The following is a 10,509-nucleotide window of genomic DNA, read 5'->3' as shown; positions in this document are numbered from 1 at the left end:
TTGCTCATCCTGGTTGTGTGTGGCTGTTACTTTGCTTCCCCCCCCCCCCCCCCTGCCCCGCATGGTGTTAAAATGGGCCAAGGTGACAGAGAGGTGGCCAGGCAGGCTTGAGCATTATACTTTTGTATTCTCTGCGGACCTGGATATGGTAATGCCTTAATTGATTATGAGTGGCTGCGAGCGGAGAAGATGTTTTTTGCAGTGATAAGAATTAAGCTGAGATTAATATAATTGTTTCGGGGCTATTTATCCTTCTCCAAGGAGAATAAGCAAAGTTAAATACAATATTAATGATATGCTAATGTAAACATATTTTCCATAAATTAAAAAACAATGAAATGACAGCATTTTAGGGAAAATCTTTCAGTCTTGTTCTCCTTTGTCTTTGTCAGTAGTTCCTGGGTTTGTCCATCCAGCCCAGTGAAAATGACCCTCCTGTATGCCAAGCCATCCAGGGTCTCTAATCCAATACAGCTGTTATCTGTCTCACTTCATTATCCCTGTATACTCGGTGTTCTTAAAACAACTGATTGTGAAAAGGTCAAAAGAGTTCGACCGTGATGAGCTGTTGCCACGGTGTCATGGAGAGCGGGAAGGAGGAGTGGAGCAGGGAGCGGCTGTTGGGAGATGTGTGTTCTGACTCAGTACTGCCTTCCCTACTTTGTGTCTGCAGGTACAACAGGCAGGATCAGAAAGGCTGCTATATACTTTAGAGTTACATAGAAAGGTAAATGGGGTGTATGTGATTTCAACATATAAATCTCCAAAGTGAGATATTAGATCTAGTAATCACAGTCTAATTAGAGTCACCTTGTCTTGAGCTTCTTATTAGTCAGTCAATGCAGCAGCATCTCGAGCCCGGCTAGACACATCCTTCGGTCTGTAGCTTTGGTTTGTTAATGAGTGCTGCTGTGCCCCAAATGCTAATTCGACGTTAAGGGAACAAAACGCAACGAGAAGTGGAGTGCCTCGGAGTTGGAAATTACACTGCCAGTTATTCCCATCTATCCCTCTGCTTTTTGTTTACCTCTCTTGCAGTATTTCAACACCACTGTCAGCATGTTCACTCCCTTTAAGAGGAGATGGAGGGAAGTGTATACGTTTTTACAGCACAGCTTTCATACCTGCAAAACGTTAAGTACACCTGCTCTTTCCATGACATAGGCTGACAAAGTGAAAGCTATGATCCCTTATTGACGTCACTTGTTCAATCCACTTCAATCAGTGTAGATGAAAGGGAGCAGACAGGTTAAAGAAGGATTTTTAAGCAACTCAATATTAAGCACGTGTTCTTTTTTTACACCATGTATGTCTCCAGGAGACAAATTACCCAGATTCTTCAGGCTGCTGGATGTATATGTGTGCACAACACTGTGGTGACATTGTCAGTCAAAATATTGCTTGTGTTGGATTAAGTAAAGGAGGTTGGCCGGGGCTCCTGGTGGAATCTTGACTTGAAAGCTGACAGTTCTCCTTCCTTTGTCTATAACTGATAGGGGAGTGTATCACATACTGTAGCTAGTAGTAGCATAGCATCAGCCAGCTGACTGGGAGGTGTGGAGGAAATGGGAATAAATCATTGATCCTGGAGGTGTGTGTTGATAGCTGTAGTAACGTGATGGTGAAGGGCCCACCCCTCTACTGTCACATTAATACTCTTAACACATCAGTACACTCCTCCTGATGGTGATTGACTCCAAGGCCATTTCAATGTTGAGCTGAATGCTTTTTTTCTGGCACCAAATCAAAGGGCACGGTCTTTTACACAGATTCCATGACACACACAAGCCAATTTACACACACACTTACTTGGAATACACCCCATTATGAATAATTTAATTATCTGACCAATTTCATTTAATCTGAACAAAGACTGTGTTTATTTGAATCCAGCTGTGTGTCTTTGTTTGATGCAGCTATATCATTTGTGATAAAGTGCTCCAAAATAATGAACCCCAACCATGTAACTCAACAGACCCAAAACAAGTACGGAGTTCCTTACCACATCTAGTTGGATATAAACAGAGTATTTCAGTGGATTTTCTTGTCTGTATTCCCGCCACATCCTCCAACTATTATATATTATTGGAAACCGTGTTTAATTTATCACAGTTTCCTCATTTTACCATGCCGTTTTATACATGTGGGGAAATATTTATCTCAATATCTTAGCCTGTGTCACGCCCTGATCTGTTCCACCTGTCTTTCTGATTGTCTCCACCCACCTCCAGATGTCACCTGTTTTCCCCATTAGTCCCCGGTGTATTTATCCCTGTGTTTCCTGTCTCTTTGTGCCAGTTCATCTTGTTTTGCCAAGTTAATTAGCGTTTCTCCTAGCTCCTATTTTTCCCACTCTGTTTTCCCCTAGCCCTCCTGGTTTTGACCCTTGCCTGTCCTGATGCCGAATCCGCCTGCCGGACCTCTCTGCCTGTTCTGACCTCGAGCCTGCCTATCCCCTGGTACTGTTTGGACTCGGACCTGATCACTGAACCCCTGCCTGTCCTGACCTGGAGCCTGCTACTGTTTGGACTCTGACCTGGTTTATGAACTCTCGCCTGTCCTGACCTGGAGCCTGCTACTGTTTGGACTCTGACCTGGTTTATGAACTCTCGCCTGTCCCCGACCTGCCTTTTGCCTACCCTTTTTGTTATAATAAATATCGGAGCTCAACCGTCTGCCTCCTGGGTCTGCATTTGGGTCTCGCCTTGTGCCCTTATAGCCTGAATACTCCTGAAATGGGTTTTAGCCATGCACAAATCTTCTGCAGCACTCCAATCCCTACTACTCTGCTCTGTCAGATTTCTGTTTTTCTCATATTAGAGTGGTTTTGTTCCTGTTTTTGTGACAAGTGTCCAGAGGACTGTTCCCCCCCCTCCCCCTCAGGGGTATAGTGGGGGCTGGGGTATGATGTTGCTGTCCTCTGAGGTCACCATGCTAATGTATCAGAGAACCCCCAGAGGGTGTATAGCAGAGGAAGCTGGTGGGTGGAGCTGTAGGAGGACAGGCTCATTGTATGGCTTGAGTGGAATAAATGGAACTAAGTCAAACGTGGTTTCCATGCTGTTCCAGTTATTCCATTCAAGCCATTACAATAAGCATGTCCTCCTATAGTTCCTCCCACCAGCCTCCACTGGCGTATAGTGTGACACTGGGCCAGGCGGAGATGCTGCTGTGAGAGGAGTGGACCCCTGTGGCTATTGGCTAAGCAAACCAACACACACACACACAGGGCTGTTCTGTTTCCCTCAGTGGCTTTGCTTTTTTTGTTTTAACCTACGAGACTCCTCTCTGTCACCTCAAAGGAAGCTTCTGATTAATCTCATATCTACTGACTCCTGGCATGAGAAGAAGCCACCCTGCCTGGGCACAAAGGAGAGAGAACACTGGGAGAACTCTGTGAAAACGTAGTCGCTCTGTGAACGCATATCTCAGGGGTACATACTGTTCAGGCTTTATTTTACAGCAGAGACCAGGCTGCAGACTCATGATTAACCACACGTACACTTGATGTGAAATAAATGGATTGAGGCAAAAATGTTCCTTGAAAATATTGTAGTCTTGGCTGTATGTATTTCACTAAGGTCTTCATGAGAAAGAGAATTTCTGGACAAGGCAGTTTAAATGACAATTTACAAACACTACAAAAATAATTCATATAGAAGTTGTTACCTATAATCATTTTTATACATAAGAGTGTGGGCTAGTTTGGATGTTATTCCAGGCCCATGAGACAAACCACAGGATTTTTTCCTCATTCGATTCTAACCTTGAGAAGTAGTTATGGACTTTGAGTGCATTTACACGTACTGCTCTTGGATAAACACACAAATGGAACTTGTAGCAATTCATTCCCAATATAATATACTTAATTAATAAAAAGTCCACTTGCACTGAAACTCCAAGGCAAGTTGTGCACTGCATTGCTGCTATGCAAATGGAATGTTCCTCTTGGCCAGAAATTAATGCATGTTGATATCAAAACCCAAACATCTTCATTATTTTTCACTGCAGTCTACACGATGACCTTGAATTTGCTCAAAAACAAATGTTTTCACAATTATATTGTGCATAATACAAAATATAACACAATGCCTCAATTATGTTTTCACTAAATACTTCACTCATGTATATATGTTATGACTTTTCTCTTCTCTCTTTTAAGAGACCCAGACATGCTCAGGGAAAAGGCCAGTGTGGTCTTGTGTATATCATTTAGGCTCATCTGTGTTCTAGACTAGTGGACCATAAGGCCAGAGCACCTGGGGGAGGGAGGCAGCCCTGCGGCTGAGTGGTGATTAAGCCTGGAACAGGGTTGCCTCGGACACGGTTCCAAGTCTGACCTAGAGTACAACCCACCCCCGCATCCGTCCACATGCACTCACACTACCTCCCCTCTCAGCGCTGTCTGTAGTCTGTACCCACCACTGTCTGTGTCGTGTCTCAGTTTCAGCAGCAACCTGAGCTACTGCACACGCCAGCACTGTCTCTCCCTGCTGTACAACACCTATTCCAAGTCATTTATCATCCTCATCACTGAGTCCCAGTACAGTACCCAAATCACGACACTCACGTCACACCATGCAATGAGCCTTTGTACACTCACCAACCCATACAGTGTGACTATATGATTTCAGTAACGTGTGCAAACGTGGCAATGATCGCTAGTTGACGATTGCAGAACAGTGTCTGAATAACAAAATAAACAACCAGGGGTTTACTGTATATATTTACAGAGAGGCTGTTATTGACAATGATACCTCACTCTGGGTCAGCCAGGTAGCGGTACCCCTGACAGACAACACAGCTCATGCTGGTAGCCATTTGGACAATGATTTGATTCACAGGAACCAGCAGGGGTCTTACAGTGACATTTCACTGCCATGTCTGTATTGCTTAATCGTTCTTGTACCTGGGGAACAAAAGGGCTTGTAGGACGATCGACTGCAATCCATGATTTCTGGATGGTTACTCTGCTTGACATTTTCATCAACCATTGGGACCATTTTCCCTGCCACACTAATGTTATGACCAAATCAAATGGGGTTTCTTGTGATTTTCAATCATTCTGACAAGTGTCACCCACATTTCTCCATATGTCATGATTTTCTACCTCTCCGACTGGCATCTCTGTTCAGACAAAAGCAGCTGTCGTCTCATTCCATTATATTTCAAAGACCCATCTGACACAGTTCTATCTCTTCCTTTCATTTTGTTCCAATCGGAAAATGCATCCGGCATATGATTTATAAGAAGTTATACAACGGGTGAGTCCAATCCTGGACGCCGATTGGTTAAAACCGCATTCAAGGCGTTGTCTATTCCACAAGTTACCACCGGCTAAAGCCACAACGTCGAAATGCCTATTTACTCTGTTCCATCTCACTGCGCAATCCACTGTCTCATCAGCCCAGCCAGAACATTAATGAACTTGATCTCCGCTGTAAAAAGCATCGAGACATTATCTCCTATTTCTTTGAGACTAGCATTTGGTTTTCAACAGCGGAGATTTGTATAAACCTTGCTGTCTGCATTTCGCTTCGTTTTACCTGTTTTCTATTGACATTTCTTTGTATATGTCCATAAAAAGGATGCTGATTCATGATTTCGACTGGCTGAGAAAAGCTGCCTGCCTGTCTGTCTCCTCCCGACCCCCGACCCCTACACGTTCATTACTATGGTACAGCTGGAGATCCAATTTCAATATTGAAACAATATTGCAGATGTCAGTCTTTCTAGCTTCAGTTTAAAGCGGTTGTGTTAGCTGTGTTGTTGGCTAGCTTCTCTGAACAACAGTATCCTGACGAGAGAGCACATTTTCTATGCCAGGTGAAATCTTTAAGTTGGCCGTAGTTGGCTAGCTAGCAAGCAACGGATAAGAACATTGCCAGCAAGTATGGCAATAGAACATTTAGAATGAACGAAAAGACTGAACGACAGGATCGCGTCTCTGGCAACCGAACAAACGACCAGCCGACTTGGGTAGCAACCCTAGATTTGTGTCGGGCCTATATCTCGTGGAAGGATGAAATAAATGAATAAATTCATCCAACATTTTTTTTAATGAAAATACCTCAATCATTATTTGAATATGCTGGTAACCCATTGTATAAAAGTGATAATGCCCTCAAAGCCGATGCTTGGAGGATATTGGCAGGGTTTGCTCTGGCATTATCACTTAATTAGGTTTTAGACAATAACAAGAGTCAGGAGAATTACATGCTAAATATTCACAGTTTAATATTTACTGTTGAAAACTCTTTGACATGACTTGGACCGTGCCGGGGCCCACTAATACCTGTTTCACTGCTCCCTAACCCTGGGAGTAAACTGTGGCTGCCTTATTGCAGCGCAGCACAGCCTCCTGGGCCTGTCTCGCTGTGTTCAGCTGTGGATCTAGGGCAGTGCAGTTAGCCAACACTTCTCAGAATAAAATGTTGCCGTGACGCCTTCCTCTGGGCCACCCGGCTCTTGGCTGCCAAACCTCTTGCGTGACAAAATGGTGGTTAATTATTCAACGGTTAACTGGGCATGAGGTTGATGAGCATTGTAACCGGTAAAAGCCACAAGCACTTGCACAGTTCCACATTACACTGAAGACTACAGTAAAAGGTTGACTATGTTATTGATCAGCTAAACCAGGTGAGGTCACAGGGATGTAATGAGGCATCAGAATCACTAAATTACCCAAGACTGTATGGGAATAGGGTCAGAGGGTGCTTTTTTTCTCTCTTTTCTATGAAACAATGCTTTGTTTTGTATTGAAAATGCTTCTTGTATGGCCCATTCTCTTCCTGTCAGCCTGATTATTGACCTCACTGCTGCAACCAAGTCAACCTTCAGATTCCACCATATATATTTTATTTTATTTGACCAGCCAAGTCAGTTGTGACGACCCTCCCACTCTGTCTGCCGAATTCTCTCTCTTTGCTCTTGTTTTCCTTAACAGGATGTCGGTGGGCGGAGCTGGGAGGGTCGTCAGCGACATGGGACACACCTGGGCCCGGGTGTGTCCAGGGATAAATACACCTCTTTCCCATTCATTGAGGAGACTCTCTCCATGCAGACACACTGTTAGATTTTGGTTGTGGCCCGGTTTGTTTGTTTGTTTGTTTGTTTGTTTGTTTGTTTGTTTGTTTGTTTGTTTGTTTGTTTGTTTGTTTGTTTGTTTGTTTGTTTGTTTGTTTGTTTGTTTGTTTGTTTGTTTGTTTGCCTGCCTGCTTTGGCACCTTTCAACACCCCTCATTATCACATTTATGCACGCAACCACTCATTAACACTACTGACTACACACACCATTGTTAATTGTATTTACGTTACTTCAGTTAATAAATATATTTTTGTTATTCCTTATCTCCACGTTGTCTCCCTTTTTGTTACGGACTTCGAGCCGGTTCGTGACAGTTAAGAACAAATTCTTATTTACAATGACGGCCTACCGGGGAATATTGGGTTAACTGCCTTGTTCAGGGGCAGAAACACAGATTTTTACCTTGTCACCTTTCAGTTACTGGCCCAACGCTTTAACCACTAGGCTATCTGCCGCCCCTATCAGACAGAGGGCATCACAACAGCCCTGGCTTCACTCAGAGGGGCTTTATTTTCAAACCAGACAGTGTGTTGGAGCCCAGAACACGCCGAGGTATCTGCCAGGGCTGTGCTCCAGTCCAACCCCTTCCTAACTTCACCCCCTACCCCTCTTCAGGTCACTGTAGTGATCAGCTGGGGAGGCTGACTATCCCTCTCTGGAGAAGAGTGGTTTAGGTTGCTATTGACAAGGGCATTAACAACGTGCCTCTATATTGGCATGTGGCATGCTCCCAGGCATGTGATGGATCCATAAGGAAAGGCATCTAACAGACAGGATGGGCTCATTTATAGCGTCACCGTGGGGAGAGAGCTAAGAGAGAGAGCTGAGCGAGCGAGAGAGAGAGAGCTGAGAGAGAGCTGAGCGAGAGAGAGAGAGCTGAGAGAGAGAGAGAGCTGAGCGAGAGAGAGAGAACTGAGCGAGAGAGCTGAGCGAGCGAGAGAGAGAGAGCTGAGCGAGAGAGAGCTGAGCGAGCGAGAGAGAGAGCTGAGCGAGCGAGAGAGGTGAGTGAGAGAGAGAGAGAGCTGAGCGAGAAAGAGAGAGAGCTGAGCGAGAGGGGGTAGATAGAGGATATGTTAGTTGACATAGTGTGAGAGTGTGGACAATAGTGCTTTATACTGCTCTCTTCCTGGCAGTACTCAAAATCAGCCTCCTTAGCTCTCCTCCGCATAACTGTGCTGTGCCGCTGGTTGCCATGGTAACCAAGCTCCTCATATTAGCAGTAAAAAGGAAATTATTTTAGGCCTTTTGTTTGCTTTTCTCCCATTTAACTCCTCTTTTTAATAAACACACCAATCGATAGGATCTAAGGAGAGAGGATTAACCGGTATGTTGAATGTACAAATATGTTCTTTATGCAGAACATGATGACATCTAGTGGTAGGATAATCATGAGAACGCTGGTACATCCATGAGTCAGTAACGCTCATAAAGGATACTGAAGGTCTTTCCTATACTAACTAGTGAAACACATACTATTGCTATATCTCTGATTTGTTTGAACAAAATACTAATTATTTATGATCGTGACCTGGGGTTTACAATGCAGTAAATTATGTTCTTTATGAGAAATTAGTACATTTGAATTGTTCATTTATTCTTAGTAAACATTTTAAACATTTCAAATGTTGTTGTTAGAGTGACTGTTTCCTCTTGGAATTGGTGAGGTCACTTGGCTACTCACCATGAGACAGCACTATGGAAGTGGTTCGCGTTAGAAGAGAGACAAAAGAGATAAACAGCCCTAAACCGCACAGGAAGTCAGAGCAGGATAGAATGCCTGAGGATCAGTTTTCCACAACATTGATTCAGAGGGGTTGGGTTAAATGCAGAATTTTGGTTGAATGCATTAAGTCGTGCAACTGACTAGGTATCCCCTTTCCCTATCCCTTCCCCTCCATCCATGCCAGGATTTCCTATGTGGAGGCACTCAGTCTGCTGAGTGACATGTCTCTGGGAGGGCCAGCTGTGTGCCCCTGAGTGGCCCACCCGGGGATCCAGTCTAAACCTGCTCTGCTCAGCTGTACAGAGCTCTGAGGGTAGAGTTACACTGAAAAGCCCTCCCAGAAACCATGTGACCATGTCATTACGGGGCTCCGACTCTCAGGGGCCAGGGACAGGGGTGGGAAGGTTAAAGAATGTTCTCTGAAAGCTGTGTACCACTACTTTTATCCTATTCATTCCATAAGCAGCAGTGAAGCACACATCTACCAAATAGCGGAGATTATTTGATATCTGACAGAAATAATATTATCAATTGAAGTTTCCAGTCTTGTGTATTGATGAGTTGATTTGAACGTCTGCCAAAGATGCGGAACTTCCTCAGCCCATTAGCTGGCGTTTCCATGGTGACTAGTGAGTAAGAAGCCGTGGGGCCAACGCCTTCAAATTGGGGCTACGGTCTATGCTGAACAGGTGGATAGAAAAGCAGGTGTCAGATACGACACTAACTCTCCCTCACTGATGTGTGCAGAGCGTGACGCTTTCCCGGTGAGCATGAATCCAATTTCATTTTAATTCGGTTTATTACTCTTTTTTTACGGCACAAATGGTATATTTGCTCCATGACTTCTCATTGCCTTGTAGGAGCATGTTTCTGCAATCACAATACCTGTCATGACATTGTTCTGCATGTTGAAAGCTGCAGGTGACATCGCCGAGCCATGTGGGGCTTTATGTAACATAGAGCCAAAGTCCGTCACTTTATGGCTGTGATGTCATGTGTGTGGTTATTCAAAATCGTAAGGCATTCCATAATATTTGCATTATGGAATGCCTCTGAAAACGATACATCACAGAGCCCCGGTGTTCAAAAGCTTTCATTCCCCCTAAGTCCTTTTTCCTCCCTCTGTACGGCTTTGATGTGTGCATTTGTAGTGTTCATAATTAGTTGAGCTAATATCTAATTAGCCATAGGTTTTTTTCTTGTTATTCTCTCATCACCCCTAACTGGTGACTAAAGAGACACCAGGAGGTCGTATACTGAACTGCATAAAGAAATGTTACACACTGCAAGTGCAGATAGACAAACATGCAGATCAACACTCAGTAAGAAGCTGCTGACCTCTTGTCCCTGTCCCTCTCTCAGTGACTGATCACACAGTCTCAGTCTGATGTCAATCCATTCCAAATGGTAGCTGTGGTTTTTGTGGCCTGCACCGGCACACACCAGGAATGAGCTCTGGAATTTGTTTTTAAGACCCAGTGCAGTCAAAAACGTGAATTTCCTTTCCACCCAGACAACTCCCAGACACTCCTAGCTTGAGAAATATGTTTTTTTTTTGTTTTTTTTACCATTCATTGAAAACTCACGATAACATACTTCATTGTTACCCAATCAATTATTTGATGTTGAGATAAAACAGCTGCATTGGACCTTTAAGTGTAGCTGAATCACTGTTGCTGTAAGGAGTGGACTTCAGCTG

Source organism: Salvelinus fontinalis, chromosome 13, assembly GCF_029448725.1.
Source record: "Salvelinus fontinalis isolate EN_2023a chromosome 13, ASM2944872v1, whole genome shotgun sequence".
Classification (NCBI taxonomy): Eukaryota; Metazoa; Chordata; class Actinopteri; order Salmoniformes; family Salmonidae; genus Salvelinus; species Salvelinus fontinalis.
This window is presented reverse-complemented; position numbering follows the sequence as displayed.